The sequence below is a fragment of the Zootermopsis nevadensis genome, unplaced genomic scaffold, assembly GCF_977971745.1.
Source record: "Zootermopsis nevadensis isolate Lab colony 2312 unplaced genomic scaffold, Znev_1.0 Znev_ptg000045l, whole genome shotgun sequence".
NCBI classification, from domain to species: Eukaryota; Metazoa; Arthropoda; class Insecta; order Blattodea; family Termopsidae; genus Zootermopsis; species Zootermopsis nevadensis.
In genome coordinates, this window is record NW_028259177.1 from 156,278 (window position 1) to 176,649 (window position 20,372).

At 37.5% G+C, this 20,372-nt stretch overlaps 1 protein-coding gene and 1 long non-coding RNA gene across 6 annotated transcripts in view; one reads left to right on the forward strand and one right to left on the reverse strand.

The window, feature by feature from the left end:
* Window positions 1-20,372, forward strand: part of LOC147871589 (dynactin subunit 1-like) — a 235,193-nt gene that overhangs the window by 124,205 nt on the left and 90,616 nt on the right. The window lies entirely within an intron of this gene.
* Window positions 133-3,832, reverse strand: LOC147871590 (uncharacterized). The gene is made up of 2 exons (XR_015538533.1): window positions 3,625-3,832; window positions 133-1,508 (listed from the first exon to the last, which is right to left on the reverse strand). It is a non-coding gene; the product is annotated as an uncharacterized LOC147871590 (long non-coding RNA).

Sequence of the window (20,372 nt, forward strand, 5' to 3'; positions counted from 1 at the left end):
GATTTTCCAAAACGTTGAGATTGTAATCCCTATCAACAGGGCTCATCGTCCGAGAAAATACACTTCGAAAAAAATTTTATTCGTTACATAAAGAGTTGTCGCAAATAATATACTGCACAAAGACATGATATGTTATGTTTTAAACAAAACTTTATTGTAAGATTTTTAATAAAAGTATACAAAGTATTTTACCCATCTAATTCTTTACGTATTCACCATGTTATTCTCTGCGTCTGGTGCATATATATATATACTGATTCCATCACAAAGTGATCGCCCTGATGATTGAGGAGCAAGGACCTTCGAAACGTTGGCAATCTTCCACCAAACTACACGGCACTACAACACAGAAGAGATCAATTTTCGTACTCACTTCCATGACAACCTCAAATCTCACAGTGAAAAATAATGTAGTAAAATTTGTACAGGTCGATGTAAAAAAAGTCTTTAATTATTGGCATTTCAGAACTACTTAGGTCAGAGAGTCGAGAGCGAGCTAGATTGAATGGGACACATATCCCATGTTGTATTTTAGTGTTTTTGGATATAGGCGTAGGTTGAAGATTAATTTTAAGACGTGTGTATTCATAATATAATAGTCAGTCTCCGTTATGGACGAGTGCACCGTTCGTACGAAAGAAATTGAAATTTTGGCGGTGGCGTGGCAAGAAATGCAAACAAAGATTTAGGGCCGCCTATGGTGGGGACTGGCGTAGTTTGGTTATGTTAGTCTGGAATCAATCAGGCGGTTTTGTGTTGTGCATTCCGTAGTCACCGTGAATGTGTCTTCTACATTTAGGTTATTTTTAGGGGAGTGTTGTTAGGTTTTCTTTATTTTCAGTGCGATGTGCAAAGTTAATGCTATAATAAATTATATTATTTTTTTAAAACAAAAATGTCAAATTTCCTAAATTTTTACGGGTTATACTAGACTAGTCTTAAAAATAAAATGTGAGGATTTAGACTAGTATTTATATAGGACAGGAGACAGTCTGGGGGAAGAGTGATGAAATTTTCTATTCCATAAAAATATTGGAATTTCAAATTTCCTTAGCGACGTTCAGGTTATCAACGGAGTTAGTTATGTCTTCTAAGACAGTGGTTGTCAACTGGTGGCCCGTTATTTGTGAATGTTAACTTGTGACGTCTGACGCGTGTATGTCCGCAGGAAATCATGTAGTCCTGGAACACGAGGCCCTCTGCACAGAAAGATATACACCGCATTCCACCCACACCCCATCTCTGCCTCAGGTATTAATATAAGAGGAATAGAAGTAACCAGAATGATGAGAAGAAACGCTACCAGGCAGGTTAACCGGAAGCAGATTCTTTCCTTTTACGAACCCAGCGTGGGTCTTGATCCATCGCCCACAAAATTAATATTGTGTATTATTATATCCCAAGCATTTTTTCAAAAATGATTGACGTCAGTGAACACGATGGAAAAGTGACGTAACTCCCTCTGTCCCATTCATCTCAAGGCGTCTCCATAGCGACCAACATAATTTCTGAAACAGAGTCAGAGCACAGTTTAAATGGGATAATTCTGCCCCTACAGCTTCGAAATATTTACTGTCGTATAATCCCCTTAAGGAAAATCCGTCAAATTCGACACTTTATAAAAACGGTGTTGAGCAGTTATAATAATATATTTAATTTTTTGTTGCCGTTTATGTCAAGCCATCCTAAGGAGTGATGTATTTACATTGTCTTCATAAAACCATTGATTAAAATGTATATATCTAACATTATTAAAAGTTCTAAATTCTGAAATAGTGCCAAGTACTAATCAGTGATAAATTAACTTAAGATAAATATCTTGTGTTGAATTAATGAGAATAAAATATGGAGAGTTAAAAGCTGGTTCGATCCAGCAATCATTTCTCAAGGTTAACTCCATGCGTAGATGAAATTATTGGAAGATCATCAGTGTAGATTTTTTTAAGTAATCAGTAAGCTACTTACATGATATCCTATATTCGTTAGATACTGGAGATAAAATTTAAGTAGATCAGCCGATTTTCATCTTATTCTCATCTAAATATTAATTAAAAATATATTTCCTCCTTTATTCGGGCATTTTAAACGCTTTTGAAAGGAATGTTTTGTATTTCTTTTATCAACTTTGAGTCCTAAATATGAAACTCGCTAACTTTACGATCACAAAGAAAAATGTGTTCTTTATTAGACAGTTGTTAATAAAACCCGTAAATGTAATTAAAGTGAAGCCCTTCTATTTGTAACACACAGTGTTCGCTTTGATTTTCTATATAAGTATCTTGGTTTTCTTATGTGAAAAACTTTTTTCTGTCTGTGATAAAATTCCGTACTTGTTGAATGGGATGTTCAAATGTTGGCTAGAAGAGGCTCTCAGTTTGGGACCAACTGAAGCTCAGGTACTATAACTATGACTAGGTCCAACCACGAGTGATAACGAAGATGATAAGTGAATGAACATTACACGCAGAAGACCACAGCCACTTCTACTTCTCTCAAAGCTTTGAACTCTTCCACTCATCCGCAAGTCTGAATTTCATGGACCAACAATTGATAGACTTCATGATACAAAATTTACATTGAAAATTTTATAGTTTTCGATTCAACTCAGAAATTGTCTTCTTATGTATAATCTCTAAGGTTTATTATTACATTCTGTTCACGAGAACCTGCTATTGTCTCAAAGTTAATCCTTTCACAACCTTCAACATGCTCCTCTGTCTCTATATATTATCCCTTCATCTACATTAAAGTTTCACAGGTAGTATTTTTAACTTGAAATATTTATTACGCCTACAAATAGGCTGTTTAAAAGTTACTGAAACGTTGCGAAGAAGGAAGTAAAACTTTTGCTTCCATAAATGGCGGAATATTTTTTACCGAGTCAATGGCTGTCGGTTTCTCAGAAAGACACTGCATTGTGTTATTCAACCGCAGAATCATATTTTTGCGTCACACGGCAGACAGCATTCTTTCTTTGGTATTCTTTGGAAGCTGTAAGGTTCGATGTCTGCCTTGTGTAGATAAAAATATCAAGATACAAGCAGGCCATATAAAACCTGCAAACTCTTCGTGTTGAGGAAGTAAACTTAGATAGAATTTTAAAATAGGTTTCTAAATTATCTTAAGGTGCTACATTTTATGTTTTTGTCGGTATAAAATATTTTGGAGTATAAGGAAATAATTAAATTGCTAATTAATTATCTGAATTCAGCTTTAAGCATGGTGCATAAAGTTATGTTGAAGTTTGTCGTACTAACAATGCTCTTTTCACTTATAGTCAAAATTCGTAGAACAGATTAAAGATTATAATTCCAGTCTTAAATAATATGGTTAGCTTTAACTTGAGTTGCATGGTCGTACATTTATTTCTTCCTTCTCGCATTTCTTTAAGGGATGGAGTTTCAGTTTTGGTATAAACATCAGTGACTTTGGTTTTGTGATATCTTATCGAAATAATTGACATGGCTATTAAATCGTATAGCCTATTTGAACTTTTTAATAGAAAGTCTCTGGTATTGTTAAATATGAATTTCTATTTTCATACACAAATTTGCGGTCTAATTTTTCAAAGACCGTCAAAACAAATACTTGGACAACTAGTAATTCAAAATCTAGAAGTATTACCTCCATTTAATTTCGGGAGTAACACGTCGTTTGATATTTCCTTTTTTATTAGTATGTCTTCTTGAGGTTGATTTTATATATGAGTATGTGGTTCAAACGGTATAGATGAAATTAAAAAACAGAACCAGTTTCTAAATATTTTACTTCACCCATAATAACACACAGCTCAGTGGTTTATGCAGCTTCGGAATATCAACAATATGAACCGGTGGCTGGAAAGAGGAAACACGAATATCATCTGGTAAATCATGAAAATATTCCACACACTATAAATGCTTAGAACAGTGCGCAAAAATCGGTGACTGTAGCTTACACAGCATCGGTTACAACAACAAGGACTGCAATAATAAACCTGAAGTACTGATGTCAAGTAAAACACAGAGTAAATGAATAACATCAGGAGCGCACTTTAGAATGAAAAACAACAAAATAAAACTAAAACTACAGACCTACGGATTTCTTCCTAATCTTCTAAGGCAGTGGTACTCAACCTGGGGTACGCGAAGACATCCTAGGGGGTACGTGAAATTAAAAAAAAAATTATTTTATGATAAACACTGAATATTCAGGGCCAAATTTAGGGTTAGCCACAGGAGAACCGGACGTAAGGACATTCGATTTGGGAGATTATACACTATGTATAACTTCAATTATACACCAACAACTTCGGGGGTACAAAGTTGAAGAGAAATTATATCTGGGGGTACGCGAACAAAAAAGGTTGAATACCACTCGTATAGGGTCTGGAGGAATACATCAATAGCAATCCTAGGGCAGGGAATTTCATCAGTAATCATGCAAGGATGAACAGGTCTTAAGGCATACGACCATTTCTGATAATGGAGGAACATTAAAGGGATTTGTTTAGATTGGGGGAATGTCATATAATCGTATGCAGAATTGGAGGAGGAACTGTTAAAAAGGGTGGACCTGAGGGTGACAAGATCTATGTTCATTTCGGTAAGATGAGAAGGGGTGGCCAATAGCACCCTGTAGATTTAACGTTGCTGTTTGGCACACATACCCCAGACAGACAGAACAAGGTGTGACTTATATTGGTGATAATTATCTAGAGCTCCAGAATTTCCGCTCTGCACGTGCCACACCATTTACTTGTTTCGCTATACAAGTTGCATATTCATTATGAATAAGGGAGTCAAACGAGTCAAACGCACCTTTGATCAGCGAATGTCAAACCCAGAATCTCAAACCGCTGCGAGAGCTCAGTTCACACTGGACTCTGGGAGTATTGACTGATAAATTCCATGGAGCAGAAGGAATCTTTCTTCAAAAGATTATAACAGGGTTCTATCAACGCATCAATAAGTTACGTTGGCCTTTTTCTTCCCTTATTTAATCGACATTAACCAAAATTAGATAAACAGTATAAATTATAAAACTTTTGGGTGCGTAATTACTTTCAGTTCTTCAGTCACTTCGTATCTCTTAAGTCCAGTCATTAGCAGTGACTTGTTAGATGTGCCGCCTACTTTAACATTCAGTAGTTTTTCATTTTTCACAAGAATTGTATTTATTGGTTTCGTATGATTCAAATACATAAGAATATACAAGGGCTGTTTTCTTAAAGATCATCAACCAACAGTTCTTTATAATGGAAACATGTGCTTTCTTTGCGGTACGTACTTGTGTCTTATTATTTACATGACATTTGAATATCAAGGGTTATTTATGGTGTGTGTGTGTGTGTGTGTGTGTGTGTGTGGTCTCTCACGGTCTTCTTCAGTTCTTCTAGGTGATAAGATGAAAGTAGGTTACCTTGATATAAGAGAGTACCGTCTCCTTTCAAATTTTGAAATATTCAAAATATATTATCGCCCCAACTCTCTCGGCGTTAAGCACCCCCCAGAGTTGAAACAGCGTAGTTACACAGTCTTAGAATCGATAAATTATTAAAATGTTCTCGAAGTACTGTAGTAATTTTTTTTTGCTAGAAATTTCAAAATGTTTAAACCGACTATAATATTGATTCATTTCAAAGTTTGTAAATATCTGTTCGATTTTTTAGCCTGCCACTGGGAATTCCATTTAGTAATTAAAAGAAAGGTGTGTGCAATGCACTAATTTCACTCATACATTAAAATCAAGTATTACTTTTAAAACTTTGCATACCGTGTAGTGTATTAGAATATAAAATAATCAAACAAACAAACTATTAACACTATAACTAGTGTCTTTTTATAGTGTTAATAGTTTGTTTGCTTATTTCATATGCAAGTATTAGTTCTTTAGTAATTAATCAAATACCAGCCCTAATCGAAGTTTCCCGTATTTCACAGCAACAACATGAAAATATGACGCTAACACAAAGGCCAGGCCACATCCATCTGATTCGGCGAGCGTCAATTATGGCAGAAAATCTGAGAACAAAACTGCATGAAATTCCTTTCTCAACTATGGCATGGTTTCTGTGTGGAGTTTGCTAATATATGCGCCCAACTACGCTAGAAAATATTCACATTCATTCAACATGGAGATGATGATAAATTTATACGGTGCAGGACTACTGCATTATCTATACTCAAACACAGTTAGAACACAATAGGTCTATGGGCAGCACAGTAAATATTTTGTCGTCTTCTTTTTTGTGGAATCACACGGAAAAGTCGAATACTGCTCGCTGTCAGGTCAATCCGCAATGCACGTACGTATTTCACGGCTGCACTGTAGACCATAAAATCACATAGCAAACAAAATAATTTACGAAGATGGTTAACTTCTGGGTTGTTACATTATCCATTTTCGTGGTTTATCGACGTGTCAGGGGTTCTCGCGTCCTCCATCATTACGATTATTATCACCGATCGCCTGTCATTAAAACCTGAACTGATATTCATCTTAAAATAACCAATAATTGTAACGAAGCAATTTCCATCCACACGCCCATTCCCTCTTTCTACTCCGGTTTCAACGTCTTATAGGAGACACACAAGTTCCACATCTTCCATCTAAAAACAGCATCAAAGTTGAACAAGAAAATAAGGCGAGAATCAAAAATGCACCTGGTTCAGTGCACAAAGTAAATAGTAAAGGAACTAAATGGAACAAAGGAGAGTACTCCTTGAAAAGCTAACAGTCGCTAAGCTAACCAACAAAATTTCCACTTTTTGGGGAACTACAAGATTTATTCATGTTCTAAATTCTAGAACACTACGTAAATTATATTAAATTATGTGAACGATATTAATGCACCTATAGAATTTAGAAAAACGAGGGAATACCATGTTATTTGCTGGCCATGTCATATCAAACGCATGACAGGACTCTGTGGTTACGTAGGCCTCTGTATCAAGACATTACATGGAAGATATTCAGTACGTTTGACTTAAATACGCCTAAAACCTGCAGCTGATTATCATTTCTCACAACTTCGTTTTCTGTCTCACTTCCATCATTTGTTCCTCCTCCTTTTCTTTCTTTCACTTTCTCTGTTTATCTTAAAATCCCAACATTAGATAGTCATCTCTTGTGAAAAACACATTACGCCATTTTTCGCGTTGAGATAAAGTTCATTCTAAAAGCGAAGCAGAAGTGACCCACCAGACTATAAGTCCAATGCTGCAAGCGTACACACCGTTCAATTTAATATGGTCTGACAGTATCTCTTTCGTATGTGCAAGAACAAGTCCAGATGCTTTACCAAAGTGAATGAGTTTACTGAGATAGTTTAAGAAGTTCCATAACGCAGATGCCATTAGACGGGTCCTTAGCTTTGTATATTTGATACTTATAATTAAGACATTAGCTTTGTGCCCTAAGTTCATGAAATAATTACAGTCGATTACACTTTCCTTGATATACGAGGAAGGGAGACTTAAAATAAGAAAAAAAATAATAATGCCATCAACAACCCCTTGAAAATCAATACTGACAATTCTTCGTGGACTATGAATGTTCACTTCCGCAACTGGGGATCAATATAATGCATAGGACTTGGGTTACATGCTTAAAATGTTCACTTCCGCAACGTCGGCAACAACCTACAACAATACACGGTGTCACAACCCAGTGGATCTCAATCAACAATGAACAGACTGAGTCTATTGTAAGATATTGCAAACTACAGAGTAATGGCGGCTGTCTGATGCTATTACTGAAACCACTAGGTTACACATTTAGAGTGTCGGAATGATAATGAACCAATAACTCTCTAATAGCCTATGAAACAGTCTGGATGCGTTTGTGAATTTATCGTCTTACCCTTATCCAACCACCAGAGATCAGCAGTTGGCCGAGAGTGAGAAAGTTCATCCCTCTTCTAATTTACTACAACGACGGAATTAACTGAATGACGAAACGCTACGTCACAACAAAATGCAATTATATGTCATTATCATTAAGGCGCAATTTTCTTGGGATTACATCTATGGGAACCTAGCAAGTACTTTGCACCCTAAAATACACCCCTTCAGCATATCATAGGATCTGTGAATACTATCGCAACGCTCAATGTACTAGCCAACATCAGAGGTGGGGAGTAACCTTCGAAATTCAAGTGGTCAAATCACTGCAGTTAACTCTGAAACAAGTACACTGTGAAAGTAGACCTTTAGATCCGTGTTTCTCAAAAGGTGTGCAGCCACAATTTGGATTCAAATGCTGTTTTACAAATCTGCAGTATATACGCCGACTGGACAGTGTTTGCTATTGACCACAGAGCTCTAGAATTGCCTAGTAACGAAGATATTTCGCCTTCTCAGAACAGCCTCTGTTAGTATTAATATTAATTCAAGCCTGCCGCTCGTCACTTACTTTTCGTTCTTAAGATTTTGGACACACGTAAGAACATAGGATCAGTAATGGGAACAGAGTTTGTGTGAGCGTTACTTATCCATTCACACACGCACGTAAGTGTTTATAATAATATATGACTTCCGTGTGCCGTAAGTAAAGCAAAGAGAAATCTAAAGCAGTACATCTGTTTAATTAAGCACTTCGTCACTGTAATATACGAGCGTAGTGTAGAACTGTCATTTAATCGTCATTACGCAAAACTTTGGCGTTTATAACATACACATTTTATTAAAGAGTTACGTCATACAATATCAAGAATTAATAAAATCTTCTCGGGAAATCAGCCGCGTTAACTGTTTACCGTAGTAAACCGACGTTTCCGGACCAAACTTTGTCCCCATCTTCTTGGTTCTGTGACTTCCGAAGATCCAGTCACATTAGAACCCTAAAGATGGGGACAGAGTTTGTTCCCGAAACGTCGGTTTACTACGGTAATCACTTAAGGCAGCTGAATGCCCGAGAAGATTTTATTGATTGTACTCGACGCGAAAGTCTCAAATCCTATAACATCAAGAATTATTTACCATAAGCTGACATTTGAATACGAAGTCAATTTTCATTTCTGCAATGTACTCTTGTCTCTGCTTGTGAGCAATGAACATACTTTTCTTCTGTAAATTCTGCTATGTAATTGGCCCGTGTCTAAGTTTAAGCATGATTATAACTCAGGTTCCTTGTAAATACTGAACAGTGATCTTCGTTTGGAGGCAGGATTCGGGACGACATCATCATCATCATCATCATCATCGACATCATTAGTATCGATATAATACGAACATAAAAACAAAACGAATGCTACGATGAGCTCTTTCATAAATTACAGGAACAGATGAAGAAGGGAATAGCGTCATTAGGTTCGATAGGCCTAATGATGGACATTAAGTAAATCGATATTCTCAAACTGCGACTCATTCATATTTTAAACGTATTAAAAGAGTTCCCCGTTAACAACAGAAGTTATTTTATACGTAATAAATCTCAAGTTCTTTCATAATCGATACTTTTCCTCCAACAAGTGTAATGCCACTCAAGATATTCCCCGTATCTTATGGAGCCCGCCACCAGTGCCTACGTTGAACCAGATAAATCTAGTACACATCCAATATTATCCTCCTATCTACACCTACGTCTCCGATTGGTCTCTTTCTTCAGGTTTTCCAATCAAAATTACAAACATATCTCTCATCTCCCCATGCCCGCTACATGCCCCGCTCATTTCATCTTCCCTGATTTAATCACCCTAATAATATCTGACAAAGGATACGAACTTTGAAGCTCCTCATAAAACATCTATTTCACACCAGCTGCTTATCACTTCAACCCTCTTAAAACCATATGTTCTCATACACCCTCCATCTGTATTCTTAATTTAATATGAGACCATGTTTCGCACCCACACAAAACGAAATTCGATACCCTGGGTAACATTTCGTAACATGTTGCTTTTTACGGTGGCGAGGAATTAAGCTGCCCGCCGAATCCCCAATCAATAACGCCGTATCTACTGTAAATGGATATAATTCCCAATGAAAGCACGCTGAAGGAATTGATCCAGGAACAAGGGCTTGATCCTTCACATCAGGATATCGGCAAGGTCACCCATCCCTTATACTTTCATTTTTCAGCAGTTAAATAAAACATTTATTCCGTTTGCATGCCTTGGACTTGGATACGCCTAGACGTTTGGCTTTCATCCCCTCTTTGCGAAAAGTTCATAAAATTATCCATGATGAGGTAATCTGTCTGTCCCAATATTTCATCTCTTACACGAGGGGATAAGTTTCAATTAAATTTTGCACTGGGTAGCTGAAAGTAATAAGAGAAAGTTGCTTTTTATGCCTGTCATAATTACACACTACATTACCCGACACCCAAACTGAACATCTGATAGTCTACGGATTGTCTACAGAAAAATGAACCACAAGCTATATCCGCTGCATAAGAAATAAAATACAATTAAGATCTATAAGTTTAATTTTAAAAGCGTTTCGATATGGCGATTAAGTAACAACGTGCAAGAAAAATAATATAAATTTGTGTAGAGGCATGTATAGTGCTTATGTCTTTGCTCAACAAGTTTATAAATGCAATAATAAATTAATATGACCAATGAAGTATGCCGAATAGCAAAGACTTAAATTAGAAACACGTATATTTCACTGCAGTACACTCTTGTCTCTAGTCACCCATTCATTCATTTAAACTTAAGAAAAACTATAGTATAAATACAAGTATTTATAATCACCCATTTCCCAAATGCAAATCGCAATGTCTTGTCTTTCCATTCGTTGGCGTGACAAAAATTGAGGGTACAGAAAGGTGAAAGGTCTCGTATCACACGAGAGGATGATTCCTAAACGTTTATATGGGTCAAACTAAAGAAAAGTTTCTCCCCTCTCATTTTTTCCAGTGTGGGCACGTTGAGGTGATGTTGGTACGTTAATCCCATGGTTTGGGAGGGGAAAGAGGGGGGGACATTACCTTTTAAAATATCCATGAGCCAGTGGGAAGCCAAGGTATGTTTTCTGACGCCATCAAGTCTGGCACGTAAAACTTCAACTTGCTTTGTATGTGCACCTTCAAATTAGAAGAAGATGATGAAGGAGAGAAAAAGGAAAATGGACGCGGGGGGAAGCATGGACGCCTACCTATTATCTACAGATGTTGGTAATTAATATGTTATATAATAAAGACATTAAAAGCTCTACAACTTATTACATTTCTTTGAACGAATGTTAAAAATTAAATGGCCACAGAGAGGTTCTCTCTGTCCACAAGTCTCAAACTCGGTCAAATGTAATATGTGTGATGTACACCATAATTTTTTTTTTGGGGGGGGGGGGGCAGAGGTTCCCAATCCCCATTTTCACGGATCATTTTAAACCTGTTACGCGCCTTTATAACGTTGGTAAACTTCCACCTGACTATACGGCCCAACATCCTTAAGACAGCCAGCGCCGCCGTTAGAACCTGAGGTCTGAACAAATTCAGACGAGTTACCTCTAAAGCTCTTTGATAAAGGTAGTTAAATAACACGTGGCATAACACACATGGGCCTCGGCAGGTGCTATCTGACGTAAGAACTATTCTGCTTCTGCTTTACGATATATTCCTTCAAAATTACAAGTCGCAAGAAAAAAATGAAATGCTGTTCTTTCGTGCTGAGTCCATGTCAGGACTAACAAATTATTCACTCAAACAGAAGCAACCCATTTCCACAAGGGTAGAGGAGGAAGGGGTTGAAATCTTGTAAAGGCAGATATTTTAGGTACACTGAACGTACTTTGCAAGAAGCGTGCCCCTCAACGGTGACAGATCAGCAACCCGAAACACTCTGCCACAGAGTGCTTCATAATGATGGTCTTTTCAGGGGAACAAATACGACAACTAATGGCCAAAATTTTCCCAACTTCATATTGAAATATTAGAGAAATTTTTCTGAAGCAGCCTATTTTTGCCTACTTTGAAAATAAGGTAATCCATCTATTTAAATTGTAGCATTTATCAACTATTAGTAAAAAATTGTGGTGCTATTTTAAATTTATAATGATCAAATTTCATTACCAGTAACGCGAATATATATGTCGACACACATACCTTTCTTTGTTTGTTTGTTTCTCTTTATTTTATTTGTAATTTTCCTTCCTCGTTCGTTCTTCCTTTCTTCTTTCATTATCCCTCATCTTTAGAACTATTAGCACTGTTTCTTTAAATCCTACAAAAATATTTTCTGTTTTCTCGCTGTCGTGTTTTCTCTTTATCCATTTTATTTTTCACTCACATCCTGTAAGTTCCTAATATGCATTTTTAGAATGACGAAACTTTCATCCAAGTATCTAAAATTTAGAGCACTTTTTAAAAGACGGCTGTCTTCTGAGTTGTTACGCCGTTTAGTCCAGTAGAAGTTTACAGAAGTTTCAGAGGTCCTTGCCGCCTCTATCAAGGACCTCTGAAACGTCGATAAACTTATACCACATTACACGGCGCAACAACCCAGAAGGCAGTCAACTTTAGACTCACCGCCGTGAAAACCTCAAATCCTATACATTATTATATTATTAAAAATAACTGGTATAACAAACTCGTGACTATATTTGAACGCAACACAATCGCTCGAGTTATCATGTGTTGTAACATTCAATTTACTTCAATAACCCCTACATTATATTCCACAAACAAAATCAAAGAGCAGCATTAACAAAATAAAAAAAAACACTGAACAGAATATATACGCCACGTTTCCTATGAATAAGATGTTACAGCAAGATACCGCCTCATCCTTCATTAGCGAACCACGTCAAAACCATTTCATTGATTGAGTCTGTCGTAACCAGTTCTCCTCTTTTGAAAACGTATGCCAAGATTTTATCTATCCTAATTGAACAATTTCAGTTTGTCTTTTCTTTGGAAAGAAACAAAAAAAATGTTCAACACGAATGAAAGTATACTGTCAGTAACCAGACTGTTACAAGTCTGAGTAGAGCTTAATGCAGATATAAATCACCATGAAACAAGCTTTATAAAGGCTCGTGTTAATTTACTGGCACACAGTTACGGTTCTAATTTTAAATCCGACACTTTGACAGGACGTTAACTACCGGAGTTCTTATATCTTGAATGATTATTCTATTCAGAACATTCATGTTGCATTTATACCGCGCACACAAACCACTGAATTACACACTACAAGAACTTCAACCGTTTCAAAAGTAAATGTTGTCCTGCAACTGAGCAAAAATCAGAAATGGTGGTAAAGTACCATTAATTCTGGGGTTCTCGACACGCGGCCGGCCGATGCATTCTGTGCGGTCCGCGTATATTTGAATACTGCGTCACTCTGCATGATACAAAGTCAGGAAACACGATCTGTTGCTGTCGGTATTTCGCATTACATTTTACTATGAACAACTTTTAGCTTAATGAAGAATGATAAATTAAGAACTAGACTGCATCTTACCGGTAAGTACTCGTGGGGATGCAAATGAGTAGCAACAACACAAAATTAAACCCCGTGTTAAAAACTTGCTCAAGCGTAATCAGCGAGACATATTTCCCTGTAATGAATAATTTTATTAAAGAAAATTATTGCGTGATAAATAGACTACAGAAAGGCCTTGCGACGGGCTGATCACTCGTCCAAAGAGTCCTACCAAATGTCTAAATGGATCAAGCAAACCTCCAAGAAGAGAGTAAAAAAAAGGAGACCACACTAAAGTGGAGCAAATGCTAAGAAAAAGATGAAGAAATATACTACAGAAATCTGTTTCTAATTCAACATAACTCGGTACCATTTCTTACAAATTGACACTGCCCTCACTTGTAATCTTGCGTCCCTAAATACGATATGGAAGGGTTAACTACGGCTCTAGGTTTAGGTAAGTTTGGGAACCCCTGCATTAGTTTTCACTTTAGTACTAGGTGGCAAGTAGTTAGCTTCTCTCTTCGGCGAGTTTATCATCGGTAAGAAACTCCCGTTGGATAGGAGGCTGGATGGACCCCGGAGCTAGTTTAAACGTGGCGGCGAAGGTAACACCTGTTTCCACTGCCGTGACTTAATTCCGATCATCGGTACCTTTTCTGGCTGTGCTGTAGTTCTATGGAAAACACAAGAATCTAAGAGAGGCGAAGGCGCTGTACGACAGCCCACAATTTTATTGTTGATCGAATATCAAACCAAGAAGGATGAGATATGATGGCGTGTAGCGTGCATGGACATGAACAAAATGCAAACGTTTGTTGAAAAGTCTTAAGGGAAAGAACTCGAAAGACCTAAACCTAGACGGGGTAATAATATTAAAATTGCTATTAAATAAACAGTTTTGAAAGGCGTGGATTAGATTCATCTGTCTGGGGATATGGAACTCTGGCGAACTCTTGTGAACACATTCGTGTTCCATTAAGGACGGAGAATTTGAAATTTCTTGACCAGCTGAGTGTAGTATTAGCCTTTCAAGCAAGACGCTGCTCAATGCAGTTGGGAAGGGGCCTATAAACCGTCCCATACAAGTCCTTAGTATTAAATACTGAGAGAGCAGAAATGTAAGGCACTACGAAAAAATGCAGAAAGAAAATACGCGACATATAACTGAAAGGAAACTGAAGAATATAGGATTTGAGGATATCACGTCGGTGAGTCTGAAGATGGAGGCAAGAGGGACCTCTGAAACGTCGGTAAACATCTACCAGACTAAAAAGCGCAACAACCCAGAATACAGCCATCTTATAACTGAAGAACTTTTGTGTATTAAGGATAACGAGGAAAAGCGAAAATACTTACTTCCTAGCGGCAGTGTAGTGAATATTAGCAAGAATTGTTGACCTATGATGAGTATAAAACATACGCGGTTTATGTGTACCTCTAAAATATTGTACGCATAATTACCCACGTTAAACGGGAAGCAGCCTGGAACAGTTAAAATGACCAGGTTCACATTCATTCTGTTTTGCTGCACTTCGCAATAGCTAACGACCGTTTTCTACCTAATCCTTGCCTAATCACCATTAAAGGCCATCAGTTCATCTCCTTCGAGGCCATAGAACTTCAGCTGTAATAGCGTCATTACATAACCCAATCGTAGATCTGCACAAAGCAGTGTCTCACTTAAGACGCTTACAGTCGCTCAGTTAGTCAAGAAATTCATCAGGCTTTTATGGAACCACAAAATTCATTATCGTGCTCATGTAAGTCCGTTACTAGAGCCAGATTAATTCATCCCACACCGTCACTGGACGTTTCTTTGAAAGCAATTTAATATTATCCTCTAATCTAAGTTTAGTCTTCTATGTAATCGAAACCAATTGCGAATGTACAAAGTGAAACATTTGGTCCATGCTGTAACAGTCCAGATTAACCTAATTCCTACCAGAGAGAGATGAAACATAAACAGGGTAGAACCGACCGGCGTTTGTGAACGCGTCCAGCCTTAACACTTAGCCTATAGCTTTTATTACGTACTCCTAGGCCCTAATGACACCGACAGAGCGCGATATAAGATGAATGGATTCAGTAGCGTAAAAGGCCGCCATTTCAGATTCACTGTGTATAATCGACGTAAGAAAATTTCAAAGACGCAGGCGGGGGGTGTTCACCTTATCTCTAAAAGCCAGGTACAGATGCTCGCACAGTAAATTTGGCTGTTTTACAGCCCAGAATAAAATCTACATTTAATTATAATATTAAATAAAGATGTTTCAGAACATGCATTGCCAGGGGAAAGGTAAAAATGCAGACTTTGAAATGTTGAAACAGTTGTTTGTACAAAAGTCCGCACAGAAAAAACTCTTAATAAAGGAACCCGGATTAAATTTTAAGTGTACTTGCTTCCCAGAACACATACTAAAAATAATATAAAAAAGTTTTCAATAGTAAAAAAGGCCAAACTAACTGTTCAAAGCAAAAAAATATGTAACACTGCATACAACAAATTCGTTGCTCAGAAGCTAATAAGTCTTTCAGCTGCTCAATAAATTCGCTTCCTTTTATGGGAACGGAAGATTCATTAAGTTGTACACAATAACCCACCCTTTTCTCTACGTTAAATGAGATTTACTTCTGTTCAATTCCAGTTTCTTAGATATTCATTTTAATATTATCCTCTAACCTACTACGTCTCCAAACAGGTCTCATCCCTTCATGTTTCCCGACCAAAATCGTACATGTACTTATCATCTCACCAACAGGTGCTACAATTTCCTCAAATCATCATCTTCATCTACTAAAGGGATTGGGCCTGTTGGCCTGTTCCGGGACAGTTTTGCTCAAGGCAACTTGTCATTATTAGTCTTGTAAGGTGCATTTCGAGTAGTGAGTGACAAGCCCACTGCCTCTGCACAATTTCTACTCAATCCTGAAATGTGAGAAATAATTAGTTGCCAATTGAAATACTCTAAATGGACTACTGAAGCCGATTACAATGAATAATCTCTTTCATTATACACTATGTTATACACTAAACATTACGCACGAGTATACCGAGTTACAACTATTAGGCTTATCGATTGCTTTTTTCCCGACTTACTGAATCTCACATCGATTCAATGTTCTGCTATCAAGACTCCAATCGGCGTCCAAACACCTGCCGGATTTCAAATCGTTCTGTAGTGCTCGAATGCCTCAGTAATTCATTTTAACCAGTCAATGCCCTGTTTGCCGGCCCTAATAATGTACGTGCACTGTATAAGCAATCAACTGCACAGAAACCGATCCGACTGGGAGAACAGCAACCAAGTATCCCGATGGGTCCACGAGTCCATCACACCCTCCAGACAAATATTTAAGCTTATCTGTACAGTAGATACACTCCATCACGTTTTTAAATTTTCAAGGATTATCTTGGTATTGCGGTAAAAACTGTACCCGGGACGCATTTCAAACTAACTATCGGTACGCTACTCTAACAGATTTATCGACATTTTCCACGACAGCCTCTTTCCAAATTCTTAATGGCAATTCTTATCTCATTCAATGTAACAATATGTAATATTTGCGAATTAAACTAACTACCTAACTAGATGGCTTACCGAACCCGAAGATTCATCACCGAACTAACCAAAGCCCTCCACCGGACCCTGTCCTGGGCCAACAAAATCCGGTTTCCTTCAACTCCTATCTCCCATAGATCCCGCCTGAGATTATCCTCCCATCTACGTCTAGGTCTCCCCAGCGGTCTCTTCCCTTCAGGTTTCCCAACCAATACCCGGTGCACACTTCTTGTCCCATCCATGCGCGCTACATGCCCAGCCCATCTCATTCTACTCGACTTAATCACCCTGACAATACTGGGGGAGCAGTACAGATTTTTAAGCTCGTCATTGTGCAGTTTTCTCCACGCCCCATCGTCTTCTCTCCTAGGCCCAAATATCCTCCTCAACACCCTGTTCTCAAACACCTGCAATCTGTGTTCCTCCCTCTGAGTGAGAGACCATGTTTCGCACCCATACAAAACAACAGGTAAGATTATTGTTTTGTATACTTTAATTTTCAGGTTCCTAGAAATCAGACGGGAAGACAAAATATTTTGAACTGAGAAGTAGCAAGCATTTCCAGAATTTAATCTCCTCCTAACTTCCTCACAAGTATCGTTTTGATTTGTTATTGTTATTCCCAGATATTTGAACTTTGTAACCCTTTCAAAGGATTTATTAGCCACCCTAAGATAATTTTGCTCGCCTGTCTTCTGATGACGAGATACTAACATGTACTTAGATTTTTCTGAATTTACTTCTAGCCCCACCTGTCTACTAGCCTCTAGTAAAGCTTCTGCGTTCCTCTTTATTGTATTCATATCGTCCCTCAATAAATTAACATCATCAGCAAATGCCAATAGCTGATGTGTCCCGTTCAATTGCGAATTAAACAGCATATATAAACCTTTCCATGCTACGAACAAGACAATTCTTCATAGAACACTAATCACCAATTCTCTTAACATCAGCAGTTGATACAGACCTATTTCTCTATATATAGGCCTTCTTATGTTGGAAATATAATACAAATAATTACACACTGCAAACACAAACAGGATTAAATTAATGTTAACGATCATAATTCGCCGGTACATCTAATTCAGTTTTAAAACTCATTCTATTATATTATACCTGCAAAGAAGCGTGTTTTCCATTATGCTTTACAAACAACAGAACTCAAAGTGCCAGTTTCAATTAGTGAAATGACATAGAGATAACATTAAATTCTGACATAAAAGACCGACAAATACAATAAGGCTTATCACACTGATAAGTGGGCATCTGGTATCTTTCCCCATCTCTGAAAGGATTGATTCTAGTAGCGAAGGATGGGGGATGGAGTGAGTAAAGAGGAAAGTTGATACGGACTGGAAGTCGCAAGACATCAGCTCCCCAGTTTAAACAGTTGACATTCCAATGCACACTGCCACTATTTCAGATCGCCTTTAACTCGTCTTCGGAAAGACGAAGTACGAAATAAGTAAGCTGACAGGGACAAACTCATTCACACACCGACTGTACTGTTTTGTTCTTCCGTTTATCCTTTCATCTTTCTATCTGTGATAGATATTGATACACGAGAATATTTCACACAAGCTTCCATTATTATTGCAGTCGCAACATTAAGAATTCTTAATCAATTTAATAACTTTATTATTGTGAGGCCAGGTAACTGAGTCTTATATAATTTAATGAAACTTTCTCAACTACATAGCCCAGTGACAAATGAATATTACTTATAATTATTACTTATAAGAATAACGTGATAGGAAACTTTAGTAGCCTACTTTAAGTGCTACCTCGCAATTCGTCTTGTGCCATCCTAGGAAGACAATTAAGGTACAATTTGGCTGCACGCGACAGAGACAAGCGACCGATGCAGGCGACAGAATTGCGAGACCGAGACTGGTCGCTTCCTGTCTGCTCTCTGTACAATCGTATGAAGTACAATTACGAGCGCGAGACAGAGACAAAGCACAGGAGATCGCTCTCGGACCAGTAGTGTCTCGCGACGGGCTCAGGCAGCACGTGTGTTGTTGAGTAAAATAATGACAGAAATTAACTTTACCGGTGACCAAGATGAGCAATTGGTAGAATTAGTAGCAGAAAATGGTAAATGATTCTTTATTAACAGACAGAAAGATAATTCTTCGCGTCTGATTTTGAATATTGAACTCATAGGTTTTCTTTGTTTCTTTCGCAATAAATAACACAGCAACACATCTTATTCTTCTTCTTCTTCTTCGAGTAACCTTTTTAGAAGAATTTTTGTACTCATTTTTCACAGAATATGTGCACGTATGTCTCAACAAAACAAAGAAAACAAACACTTTGCCGCCATGTGTATGTCATATTATTTTATCTCGTGCTGTTATTTTTAGCGTTTGACTGTCTGTTCGTGTAAGTTATACGGGTTGTTGCAAACATTAGGTTCTTTTACTGCCTGGAGTTGATCGGTTTTAATTATACTAGTATTTTAAGCATATAAAGCCTGTTACATTAACTATCATCCAAGAATTGGTCTTTCTCTTTCTGGTATGAGCTCTGTTTTTTCCCCGTTAAGATTATAAGAAAGTAATATATATTTTTTTGAAATTCTTATTCCTTATTTATTTTTCTTGATAATCGTCCACTGTATGTTGAACTTGCGATCTTTCTATAATAGAAGATGGCTGGCTATCTTCTGGGTTGGACCTCTAAAACGTTGGTAAACTTCTACCATACTGCAGGACACTACAACCCAGAAGACAGCCATCTTTGTGCCCACCGCCGTGAACACCTTAAATCCTACTTTCTCCAATAGGTCTTTGTTTGGTACAATTTTTCACGTCCCATCAGGGTCGGTTACAAATCCCCAAACTCACCTCTCGTTTTCATATTGATGCTCTGTTGTGTAATTCTGATTAAGTCAGGGTTGTCGTTTTTATTGAATCTTTTATTATATCGACCTTGCTGCTATATGTTTTCTGTTCACAGTCCATTTCATTTTTAAATTCTGAACTTCTTTTTCTTAAAAATCTGAATTTCGTAACTTGTTCAGATACTTTCCCATCTGTCATTAACTTAAAGCCTTTTTCTCGTGTTAATATAATTGTTACGGATGCCCATAAAGTCATTTTCTTATGTTCTTATTTTTGTGTTAGTTACATCGGTGGTGATCGAGCTCCCAACCCTTCGAAGGGAGAACCGCTGTGCACTGTCCCTACATGTCTCAGCAGGCACTCATCCGTCGTGCTCATATGCATACGTATTATTCGATGCTCGCGTCATGCAACTTCACTGATTGATGCATATTTTAATTTGCAATAACACTTCAAATTGTGCGATACACATCTCGTCGGTAGCGTAATTAATTCACTCAAAAATTTGTTTGTAGGAAATCGACCAACCCTCAAGGCAGCCACTTTGTGGTGCCCATCAAAGGCTACCGCAAATTAATTTGAAACGTCATGAACGGAGAATACCGTGTC